Here is a 12,675-nt window from a genome sequence, read left to right as displayed (position 1 = left end):
TATATATTTAGATAAGTGCTTTGTCAAATATCTCTTTTATATCTCTCCTGCCTCCTCCACAAATCATTCTCCACCATTTAGTGAGAAGCAAATTTGGAGCCCAAAATGGGACAAATGGAGAGGGCAGAAATATATGAGATTCTCTAGGGCGAGAATCAACCCTCAATTTACATTACTTTCAAGATGGTTGAGAGGTTTTAGCTAGTACCTTTTTGTATGACCATAAAGGAGACCAATAGATTCTAAATATTATTTCCTGTTGTATTTGTCTTAATTTAAGATCCATTGATACCTCCGGTATCAAGGCTAAAATACTTTCCCACTGTCTGGGTAGCATTGGAGAGGCCTCTCTGAAACATATGCTTGTACAGTGTTCTGTGCTTAACTAAATTCTGGGAGAAAGTGCTGGTCTGCATAATTATGACTGTGCAGGAAAAGTTAAATCTTTCAGCAGAGAATATTCTTTTGAACTATATACCTATTGTATAGAAACTAACAATGGGGTGACATAAATGGATTCTACATTCCACTGTCAAACAGCTCTTCCTGTCGAAAAGTTCTTCCTGATGTTTGGTCAGAATCTCCTTTCTTGTCAGTTGAAGCCATTGGTTTGGCTCCTAGCTTCTGGAGCGGGAGAAAACAATCAGATCAGAGCATTCCAATAGCTGTTTTACGATTCCTGGGCAGATCAGAACCCATAATTTCATAGAATCATAGAAACATAGAATCATAGAGTTGGAAGAGACCACAAGGGCCATCGAGTCCAACCCCCTGCCAAGCAGGAAACACCATCAGAGCACTCCTGACATATGGTTGTCAAGCCTCTGCTTAAAGACCTCCAAAGAAGGAGACTCCGCCACATTCCTTGGCAGCAAATTTCACTGTCGAACAGCTCTTACTGTCAGAAAGTTCTTCCTAATGTTTAGGTGGAATCTTCTTTCTTGTAGTTTGGAACCATTGCTCCGTGTCCGCTTCTCTGGAGCAGCAGAAAACAACCTTTCTCCCTCCTCTATGTGACATCCTTTTATATATTTGAACATGGCTATCATATCACCCCTTAACCTCCTCTTCTCCAGGCTAAACATGCCCAGCTCCCTTAGCCGTTCCTTATAAGGCATCGTTTCCAGGCCTTTGACCATTTTGGTTGCCCTCCTCTGGACACGTTCCAGTTTGTCAGTGTCCTTCTTGAACTGTGGTGCCCAGAACTGGACACAGTACTCCAGGTGAGGTCTGACCAGAGCAGAATACGGTGGCACTATTACTTCCCTTGATCTAGATGCTATACTATTGATGCAGCCCAGAATTGCATTGGCTTTTTTAGCTGCCGTGTCACACTTCCTGTATTATACCCAACATTTTTGACCAAAATTGCCTGCAGCTCCAGGTCCTTTTATACCTCAAGCAGTACAGAGCTTTGACTATAAGTTATGTAGCATTAGATACTATTGAAATATAACTTTGAAATAGTTTTCTTTTAGATCTGCCTTTAGTAATACCACTAAAATGTTTTTGAACATCTAATCCCAGTCTTCTTCTATGATTGATTTAAGTTCAGAAGGTCTCGTTCCCATTTTGTCTTGAATAGGAGAGAATTTTGTGTGTGTGTGTGTGTGTGCGCGCGTGCAATTACTTTTCCTTTATCTGATTTTTCATAAAAACTTCTCAAAAGACTTAGTAAGATGTGGAGTTTGATGTTAAACAGCAATTGTTCAACTTAAAAAAAATATGTTTAATTTCCATTGTTCATTTGAAAAAAAAATAATAAATGATGTGCTTGATTTGTTACTTCTTTGGCACCTTCATAGGATATATTGTGACTTTGCTCATACTATCTTCCCCAACTGAGTCCTTTCCAGATATCCTTGTTCATAGTCTGTCGTCTTTGCATTGTTATACTGCCATTTATTTTTTTATTTTTTATTTTAAGGTTTAAGCTAAAGGGGATAAAGTTGAAGTTAGCTTTGGAGAACAATTACTCTGAATCTTTAGTATTGATTTAGTGGAGGAAAGTAGATAATTTACAAGCTTCTTTGGTTTGAACCAAAGTCATTCCCATAATTGAGAATTGTACAATTCTGTTTCTCAGTTGAGTATATGACATGCAACCATTACATAAAATAAAAGCATAAAAATAAAACAACAATAAACACTCAGATAAAGGTTTCTGAACCTATTAACAAAATTGTGTCAAATTGTATATACCACAATTATTACAGATATGAAATGATGCACATAGTCTAATGTGTATTGCTTAGATTGGTGACAATGAGCAAAATGTATTTTGTAATAATAGCAGTTAGAATTTATAGACATTTATAAGAAGGGAGAGGAACAGGGTGATGGGGAAACAATTAAAATACATTTCATGCATGCCAGACGATGTTGTAAACTGTGGGTACTGTTCTACCATATGCCTCATTATTTGTGTGATCAGTAAAGTCACACCGACTACATTAAAATTGTTGTGTTCTTTTTGACCTGTGGCTGCTTTTAAAGACTTGTACAATACTTTTTCTGCTGATAGCACTTGATTATGGTTCTTTCCAAACGATTCTAATGTCGCTGCTATTTTTGAGGCCTTATAAGATCTCTTTATGTTAGGAACTCCCACTCCATAAAGCATATTTTCTGATATAGATTTTTGTTAGCTGTTCTGCTCTGACCATTTTTCTTCTTATCGTTTTCTACAACTGAGGAAATTTAACAGACGGAAATGTTGACATCAGGAATAATTTGCTTGGGGGCCACTGTTTCCCCCTCATCTATGATAGCTGGAGTTTCCTCCACTTTTACAGAACTGAGCTCTTAATAATCATTTAAAATAACATTCTTTTATTGTTTGTAGGTTGGGATGATTCCACAAGCCCAGACAGCTTATAGGTGTGCTTTATTATCGTGTCCCTTAAGCATTTCTGTATCTGTTGTTTATTCTGGTTGATCATGAAACGTTTCAATTTTGTGTCCCAGGACTGTTTGAAAACCCTTTGCCAGTGGCCCTGTGCTGTTTCTTTAGACCTTCAGAAATCCAAGGTTTAAGGAGCAGAGCAGGCTACTTCAAAGCACAGAGCTGGGAGGGATAAGTCGTTTTCATTGCATGGAAACAGAATCCTCCTCTTTGAACAAAGTATGCTCTCACTGCACATTAGCCTTGGCTCCAGGAACAGAACAACTGGGAGCCCAATTTAAGTTTACAGTTGTTCCTTTGAAGCCCTGTTCTTACCTGCCCCGCACCAGTGAGTGTGAATTACCGTACTGTTAGGACCCTTATTAGTGAGGCCAATGTCACGTAAACAGGAATACAAGAACTAGTTAAAGGGGAAATGTATGGGCCCTATATTCTATATTATGCACTGCAATTGGATGAAAGGTAGTGAAGTACTGGAGTGGCAGAAGGTGGTTGAGTAGAGGATAAACAATTAAGACAATATATATTTGCCTATACAGTGGTACCTCTGGATGCGAACGGGATCAGTTCCCGAGCCCCATTCGCATCCAGAAGCGAATGCAATCGGTGTCCGCATGTCTGCACGTGCGTGGGTTGCTATTCACCGCTTCTGGTGGATAACACGGTTTTTGAGGCATCAATCAAAATTGTTCCGTGAGTGAAATCTACAAATATTGTAGAGGAGTTTCCACAACTTTCATGTTTAATTCATCTCTGTTCTGTGGGCTGTATCTACTGAAGTTGGCCCATTAGTTTTTCTGACACCACAAGCAGCAACTGAGTGGATTAGGGTGGGGGAAATTAGTCTACTGTTGTTTTGTGTTACTGGACTTTACAGTCCAGGAGGAGGAGAAGGGATATATAGTACAAGGACTTCTGCCTGTTCGATGGGACTTCCAACCCCTCTCCTCTCCCTGTGTGCTCTCCATGTGGCCCTAGATCTGTTCTGGGGTTTTCCCCAACCCTCAGGAGCAGATATGGTACCCATGTTCCATGAAAACTTTCCTGTACATATAGGAAGATGGGTAAGTTACCCCCTGTGAGTCTGACAGCCCTTAATTGGTTTGAGTTGTGTGTGTTCTAACTGGCATGGCTTTACTTCTAAATAAGTCAATGTAAAAAGTCGTCCCCCCCCCGGTCCAAGGTAAAAGGAAAGACTGCCTTTGAAAACAAAATCAGCAACCACACTGATATCAGGCATCTGACAGCCAGCCACGGATGGCGTGTGCTCTTGCATTCCTACAGCTGCTAAAATGACAAAGAAAGTCTAAAACAATTCTAAAGGTTTCCGGAGGCGGCGCCTATCGGCAATGGCGGATTCCCTCTAGCCGGAGGGAGAAGCTCCGTAGAAATCGGGTCCACCGCTGCAGCGAAGCGGCGGACCCTTAAAAAACCTGCAGGCGGGGGAAGCCTGAGGCCGTGGGGCTCAGTGGGCACGCGGAGCGCACCCCGAACTGTCAAAGGGGCTCTGTAAAGAGCTCCGGAGCGGAGCGGGGTTGCGCTGTGCCGGGAGTCGATCGCTACTTCTACGGAGTGAAGCTGCATAGCAGTTGCCGGAGAGCGCTGACCTTTTTCCTGTGAACATCGAATTGAAACATCTACCCGTGAGTAAGACTGGGGAAACTTTGAAAGGATCAAAGGAAAGGACTTAAAATAAGCGAACCAGTAACTTGACTTTGACTTTGATACTTTGATCCTGGGACTTTGATCTTGAACTTGAATCTGAAATCGGCAAAGTTTAAACAGGAAGCCTGCTTTGCCGACTTGTAGACAGCTTAAAGCAAGGGACATCGGAGCTGGAAACCACAGAACTTGAAATTTTATAAAGAGCTAAATTTCACTGCCTGACAGAAGAACCCCCCCAAAAAAAGGGAAAGGGGGGGATTGAATCTACCACCTAATCCTTGACTTCGGTCTGCCTTAAATAATTGAAAGGTCACTTTGAACGCACCGTTTTATAGACATTGTAACTATTATAGTAGATCTCTGCAAAAGATTGGTAACATTTTGGGACTATCTGAGCTTGTAATTGTTGCTTTCTGTGTAACACTATTATATTTACGAAGACATTGTTCTATAGTCGTCATCCATGGAACATTTTGCTACTCTGCTCCCCCAGAGGCATCTTGTGTTATAGCTGGGAATTTTCCACTGCAGCTGTCTTTTTATTATTGTTGAGAACAATCCTGGGAGCTGTGAGAACTGCGTAAGTGACCTTGACTTCTTGAGCCGTAGGAATGGATCAAGACAAACCACAAGATAAGGCTCAGGAGAAGGCGCAAGAGAAAGTTATAAAATATAAAACCAGACAACAGCAGCAATTGTTGACGTAGCAACAACAACATCACAGAAGACCATCTCTAACAGGCCTTTCTGTCCCACAAGTTACAGAAAGAGAAGAAGCCAAAGGAGCAGGACCAGTAGGATCAGATTCTGCAACATTGGATAAGATTCTCTCAGCTCTACAAAATTTGTCAACTAAGATAGACTTAAACACTTCAACTATTAAAGATCTTGGACAAAAGGTGAATGATGTGGGGCAGAAAGTGAACTCCAATACCCAGGCAATTGATAGGCTACTGCAGGAATCCAAGGAGACAAAACAGACAGCAGAGGAAGCGAAAGAGAGGATCTTGGCGGTAGAGGAAAAAATACCGCCAATTAATAGAAGATTGGATGACTACAAGGCACAATTCTCTTTGATTGAACTTAGGGAAAAGCAGGCCAACTTGAGAATAAGAGCAGTCCCGGAAACAGAGGAAGGAGAATTAACAGAGTTCCTCACACTGGAGTTTGAGACTTTCTGGGGTTTGAACCCTGAAGAAATTAAGATAGTGAGTGCCTTCCGACTGGGAAGGGTCAGAAGGAAGAACAAGGCGAGGGACTGCTTGATTTCGTTAAGGTCAAAAGAAGAAAGAGACAAAATATTGAGCCTACACTACCAGAAAGCACTTGAGATTGGAAGTGAGAGAATTGAAATTTTTAAAGATATCCCAAAATTTCTATTAGATCTTAGAACAAACTACAGTGATTTGGTCGTGCTACTAAGAAAGAACAATATTTTGTTCAGGTGGGAATTTCCGCAAGGCCTCTCGTTCACATTCAAAGGAAAGAAAATTAAGATAAGATCAAAGGAAGATAAAGTGAGTTTCCTGAAAGATTTTGGTGAAGAACTACGAAAGGAGGCAAGAACAAAAGATCTGGAGGCACTAGGATTGGGACCACCTGACTTGGACAGGCACCCCCTGGGGTTGGATCGACTAGAGAAAGAGACACAACCATCAGAGGAAGAACAACTTTTAGGAGCAGTCGGAGGAACACCATAATAATTACAACATGTCTCTGCAGATGCTAACTTGGAATATCCGGGGCTTAAACTCCCCTAGTAAGAGGAAGAGAATTTTTCATATATTAAAAAAGGAACAATTGGACTTGATTTGTTTACAAGAAACTCATATAACTAGACTCCACAGGAAATTATTGATAAATAAGAGACTAGGCCAAGAATTTATCTCATCGGATAAAGTCAAAAAAAAGAGGAGTAGTGATATACGCAAAAGAGAAATTGGCACCAAAATTTCTGTTTAAGGATGAACAGGGACGATTTATTGCAATTGAAATACAGATATACAGAGAGAAAGTTTTAATAATTGGAGTCTATGCACCTAATGAGGGAAAATCAGACTTTTATAAAAAACTGCATGAGACGTTGCTCGATTACATGGACCAAAACATTGTTTTTATGGGAGATATGAACGGAGTTGTGTCAACAAATATGGACAAATCTGAAAGACAGGTAGTTACAAAAGATGGAAGGCTACCAAAGACTTTCTTTGAATTGACAGACAATATGGACTTGATTGACATTTGGAGAACTAAAAATCCCCTAGGCAGAGAGGGGACCTTCTTCTCTGAAGCCAATATGACATGGACAAGAATTGACCAAATTTGGATTACAAGAGGGATGGCACCTAAGATACGGAAAGTGGAAATCTGCCCAAAAGTCTGCTCCGACCATAACCCTGTGAAAATGGACATGAAATTAACACCGATTGGTTCCTTTAGATGGAGAATGAACGACACCTTATTTAGAGACTGTGAAATTATTAAGAAGGCCCAAAAAACTATGAAAGATTATTTTGAAATAAACCTGAAGACAACTGTAGAAAAAAGAATAATCTGGGACGCGAGTAAGGCGGTTATGAGAGGTTTTCTGATTCAACAAAACACTTTAAAGAGGAGATTTCAAGAAGAAAGAAAAGGAAAGATTCTGGAGAAAATTGGAGATGGAGAGAAGAGGCTAAGGACGAAACCAAAGTCACAGGAGATTCTGCGAGAAATTAAATTATATCAGGCACAATATTTGAAACTGGTTAATCAGGACATAGAATGGAAGATTAAACAAATGAGACAAAGAACTTTTGAATCAGCTAATAAGTGTGGAAAGCTGCTAGCATGGCAGCTGAAGAAGAGACAAAAATTAAATACTGTGACTAATCTTGAAGTAAATGGAAGGAATGTACAAAACCCACAGGAGATTAAAGATTATTTCCAGAGATATTTTAAACAACTGTATGCACAAGGGCCACAGAATGAGACCAAGATTGACGAATTTTTAGAAACAAATGGATTACAAAATATTTCGCAAGAGAACAAACTACTATTGAATGGAAAAATCTCTGAACAGGAGGTGGAAGGTGCCATAAAGAATTTGCAACTCGGCAAGTCTCCAGGCCCAGATGGGCTTTCCTCCAAATATTACAAAGTGATGAAAGACTATTTAATTCAACCACTAATGGAGGTTTGCAATGAAATTATGGAGGGGAAAGAAGCGCCGGAGTCGTGGAAAGATGCTTACATCACTCTTATACCGAAAAATGAAGCGGAAAAGACACAGCTTAAGAACTACCGCCCCATTTCCCTACTTAATGTGGATTATAAAATTTTTGCAGATATTTTAGCTAAAAGACTGAAAAAAGTTTTGGCAGGAATTATACATAAAGATCAAACAGGCTTTCTTCCAGGTAGACATATGTCAAATAATACAAGGAATTTAATTGATATTTTGGAAAAATCACAAGTTAATATCAATACGAAAGCAGTATTGATATTTATTGATGCTGAGAAAGCCTTTGATAACATTTCTTGGAGTTTTATGAAGAAAAATTTGCAAGGGATGGGGGTGGGAGAAAGGTTTGGGAACGGTATAGGGGCGATTTATTCTGAACAAAAGGCAAAGTTAATTGTGAATAATGCGGTTACAGAAGAAGTCAAGATAGAGAAAGGGACACGACAAGGCTGCCCAATTTCCCCTCTACTTTTTATTTCAGTCCTGGAGATATTGCTGAACATGATTAGAAGGGACCAACAGATTCAGGGTATACAGGTCGGAGTGAAACATTATAAATTAAAAGCCTATGCAGATGATCTAGTTTTGACATTACAGGAGCCAATCCCTAGTACTAGAAGAGCCTTGGAATTAATACAAGAGTTTGGTCAAGTGGCAGGGTTTAAACTCAACAAATCAAAAACTATGGTTTTAGAGAAGAATTTAACACAAATGGAGAAGGATAGGTTTCAGAGAGAAACAGGTTTAACAGTGGTGAAAAAAACAAAGTACCTAGGGGTGAATATGACTTCAAAGAATGTTAATTTATTTAAGGATAACTATGAAAAATGTTGGTCTGAAGTGAAAAAAGATCTTGAAATATGGACAAATTTAAAATTATCCTTACTGGGTAGAATAGCAGTAATTAAAATGAATGTATTGCCAAGACTATTGTTTTTGTTCCAATCGCTACAGATAATTGACAAGATGGATTGTTTCAAGAAGTGGCAAAAAGAAATTTCTAGATTTGTCTGGCAGGGCAAAAAGCCCAGAATTAAATATAAAATACTTACTGATGTGAAGGAGAGAGGGGGGTTTGCCCTGCCGGACTTTAAACTATATTATGAGGCGGCAGCTTTTTGCTGGCTGAAGGAATGGCTACTTCTTGAGAACACAGACATTCTTGATTTGGAAGGGTATGATAATGCTTTTGGATGGCATGCATACTTGTGGTATGGTAAGGATAAAATACAAAGGTCGTTCAAAAACCATATTGTTAGGAAAGCGCTGTTTAATGTTTGGGTCAGATACAAAGATCTTTTGGAGAATAAAACCCCAAGGTGGCTTTCTCCAATGGAGGCTAAGGCCTTAAAAAAACTTAATATGGAATCTAAATGGCCAAAATATTGTGAAATTTTAGAGCAGGAGGGAGATAAATGGAAATTGCAGAGTTATGAGAAACTTAAAGATAAGGTGCGTGATTGGTTACACTATTTTCAAATAAGAGAGGCCTATAATTTGGACAGGAAAATTGGCTTCCAGGTGGAAAAATCGAAGCTGGAAACAGAACTACTAGAACCCAGGGTTAAGGTATTGTCGAGAATGTATAACTTGCTGCTGAAATGGAACACTGAGGATGAAACGGTCAAATCTGCTATGATAAAATGGGCACAAGATATTGGTCATAATATTATGTTCGCTGACTGGGAACGGTTGTGGACCACCGGTTTGAAATTCACGGCATGTAATGCCTTAAGAGAGAATATTATGAAAATGATGTATAGGTGGTACATGACCCCAGTCAAGCTTGCAAAAATCTATCATTTGCCCGATAATAAATGTTGGAAATGTAAAGAGGTTGAAGGTACATTCTTTCACCTTTGGTGGACGTGCCCAAGGATTAAGGCTTTCTGGGAGATGATTTATAATGAAATGAAAAAGATATTTAAATATACTTTCCTAAAGAAACCAGAGGCCTTTCTCCTGGGCATGGTCGGCCAATTGGTGTTAAAGAAGGATAGAACTTTTTTTATGTATGCTACTGCAGCAGCAAGAATACTCATCGCAAAACACTGGAAGACACAAGATCTACCCACCTTGGAAGAATGGCAGATACAAGTAATAGACTATATGGAACTGGCAGAAATGACCGGCAGAATCCGAGATCAAGGAGAAGAGTTGGTGGAAGAAGACTGGAAGAAGTTCAAAGTTTATCTACAAAATCATTGTAAAATCTATGAGTGCTAAGGGCAGTGTAAATGAAATGATGGGGTTCCAGTGATTAGGATAAGGAAGATTATAAAGGGAAAGATAAAGGATAAAACGAATTTGAATGAGCTTGCTGAAAAAAACTTTTAAAATGGAATACAAGAAGGGAAGGCGGGAGGAAGCAAGGAAAATAAGGTTTTGAAGACTACTAGAATGAACCAGAGTTTTCTTTTAATGTTTCTTTTATTATTATGTTGAATTTTTTGTATGTTTTTCTTTTTATGTTTTGTGATATTGTTTGTATTTCTGATGTTTGTTATTTGTTGTTTCGAAGTTTGTTATATTTTGTGAAACTTAATAAATATCATTAAAAAAAAAATAATAAAAAAAATAAAACAATTCTAAAGCACCCTGAGAAAGAGGCAAACAAAAATAACTGGAAGCCTCTTTTACCGGGGAAGAAACATTTCAAGAAATTGAAAGGGCATATTTGAACACATAGAAATGCATTGGAAGGACATGCTATAAACCTTCAAATAGATTCAGGTATGACATTTCAAAAGCAAAATGCAAAATGTTGGTGGGATGGGCCCTCTCTGTCCTTGCTCGGTAATTTAAATAGTAAAGAGCTCAGCTGACACATGTCTACATTTTTTAAGGTATGTCCTCTGCAGTGGGGCCCTTACGTGCATATAAACACGCTTAGACTGCAACTGCCCTTTGAAGCCGTGTGTGAAATTCAATTTGAAACACTTTACACCAGAGGAAACGGTGTTGCCATCTTAAGCGCAAGTTTTCAGGACATGAAACACTGGCACAGAAAACCACCACAACCAACTTTTAATAAATAGCTTTACTTTTCATTCCTATATACAAGTACCTTACAGCGAAACCCTGCACACACACACACGCACACAAAGAGAGAGAGAGAAGTTGCCTGACAAGTTTGATAGTGAACCAAGTGGCTGGCAATTTTTCCCAGTTGGATGCATATAAGGTGGTGCAGCTGGTCAATGCACTCTCTCAGCTTGAAGTCGATGAAAAAGTTAAGTGCTTTTCCAGCGCTTGCCACTCCTACACCATTTTCCTGTCCTAGTTTGGAGTCGCTCTTTGGCTTTGACGAACAGGCAATTTAGCAGATTTTTATTTTTATTTTTTAAAAAAGTAAACTTAAGTCACCTTCTTTTCAGGGACATTACCATACTTTTACTGCACACCAGGGGAGTCCTATAAACAAGACCTTCTCATGCACAAGCCCTATTGAAAAGAAAGGCAGTCAGGCAAGCATGGGACCATCTGCTCAAGTACTCTATACTTTGACCAACAGCAGTGCTCCATGCTCTCTTGTAAGGGCATTTCTCAACTCTGGTCCTGGAGATGCCAAGAACCGAACTTGGGGCTGCGTGCACACAGATCATTGTTCTTACTTAGTGATTAATTTTGTATCCCTTCATTTCCCCCCTGGAATTCAAGGTAGCATACACAGGGTCCCCAGACAATTTCTTTTGGAAGGACCGACCAGACAACTAAGCTTGGATCCTAGAACAATAGGCAGGTAGGATCGTAGAATGCAACAACTGATTGACCTGCTGGAGAAGACCAACCAGGCTCCAGGAGGGAAGCAGAATCAGCCAATCAGATGGGACTCATTGTGTAAATAAGGTATATAAAGGCCTGAGGTTTTGGGGGAAATTCAATCACTGTTTTACAAGTTGCAATAAAGAGCATGAAATCACTGCAGGACTCTGAGTATATTTCAGGGAGAGCATCTGCTTCACCCATAGAAAGCCCCAGCTTCATTTCCTGATATCTCCAAGTTGGGTTGGGAGAGAAACCTGCCTGAAACCCAAGAGAGATCCTGCCAATCAGGGCATATAATATTGAGCTAGCTGAACTAATGGTTTGACTTGACATAAGGCAGATTCCTATGTCCCTGTGCTCAGCTTCAGGTAGGTGGCTATTATCATGTCTCTAGGCAGGAGCCATGTGCTCCATCAGTAAATCCTTACACCCTCCTTCTCTCATAGCAATGGACCCCAAATTCTAGCATTCATTTCATCGAGGATGTGCCCATGATTATCTTCACCTTTTCCACCAATTTCTTCTAAGGTTCCATTTAAATTTGCAACTTTGGTGATGTCCCTGTGATGGGCCAAACCATCCTGGACCTTGTCTAGACAAGGCAGTTCCAATGCCTCTTGTGACCAACCGCACTGTAAATTGTGGTCATTTGCAATCTCAGTTGCACCATCTAATGTTGGGATTGGTGTGCACAGCCCATGTGCAAGTGATGCTGCATTGGGGTACAAGCAAAAGAAGGCACTGTGAGTCCATGCCTCAGTAAACCCCCTTAAGTATAGGCTGGGGTGTTAGGTTGCATGTTTGTTTCATACCCATCAGAGGCACGGAGAATTGCTTTCCCTTTCCTTGCCAGGACAGTTCAGCTACCCCACATACCTAAAGTGGTGTGAATAAATCAACTTAGAACATGCACTTTTTGCTACCTTTCATCTCTCCAAGCTATGGATTGCATGACTGAGATGATCACCCCAAAGCCCTTGGAAGGATATAAAGGTGGGAGATTATCTTTCTCTGTAATCCTGCTTGCTGGGGGTCCAAAAGGCTGAAGGCAGACCTTTCAGGCCACTGCCAGCCTCTTGGCAGCTTTGCCTCCAGACCAGCTGTTATGTACTGA

The sequence above is a fragment of the Podarcis cretensis genome (assembly GCF_951804945.1).
Source record: "Podarcis cretensis genome assembly, chromosome: 9".
Classification (NCBI taxonomy): domain Eukaryota; kingdom Metazoa; phylum Chordata; class Lepidosauria; order Squamata; family Lacertidae; genus Podarcis; species Podarcis cretensis.
The sequence above is the reverse complement of the archived record's forward strand: the minus strand, read 5'-3'. Positions refer to the sequence as shown.